Consider the following 649-nt stretch of genomic DNA (forward strand, 5'->3'; position numbering starts at 1 on the left):
ACCCATCGGAGCGATAGAATACGCTTAGTCCTTATCCATCATCTACAAGCTTAGTAGGAGATCAGTGTCTCAATCTCCGCCTGATAGAGGGACTTGAAAAGAAAAAAAAACCCCACAAACAAACTACAAAACCCACAGAATAAAGCAAACTAATTCAGCAGATCTGGACTGTACTTCATTGAAAACGTAGTATCAAGTACAACTTTTTGTATACTCATCTTTAAAAACCATCTTGCAAATTGCAACCCCCCCGTTCCTGCTTGGGCATTCCTCCAATAGATGATTTAGTTTCAGGATTAACGGACTGATAACAGTGACACAACTTTATTTTTCACGGCGTTCAACATCAAAATGTTCCAACTTCCGAAATTTACAAAGCACAGCATTTGCTGAGCAAGAACCCGGCTGACAAAAAGCAGATGTAAACCATAATTTAACAACCCTAAACACAAGTATCTCACTGAAAACGTTTAAGTGCTGCCTTAGCACCCATCTGCCGGGGGAAGAGGGAGTCGTTGAGGAACGGCATTTGGGTTCGCAGCGGTTTGAGCAAGTTACAGCGCGGCCAGCCCATGCCGTGAGAAGGGAGTGGGCACTGGGACGGCTCCGGCGCCAACGACGCCGGCGGCAGGGCGATGGGGCAGCCCAG

This window comes from Eurypyga helias, unplaced genomic scaffold, assembly GCF_000690775.1.
Source record: "Eurypyga helias isolate BGI_N326 unplaced genomic scaffold, ASM69077v1 scaffold26447, whole genome shotgun sequence".
Lineage (NCBI taxonomy): Eukaryota > Metazoa > Chordata > Aves > Eurypygiformes > Eurypygidae > Eurypyga > Eurypyga helias.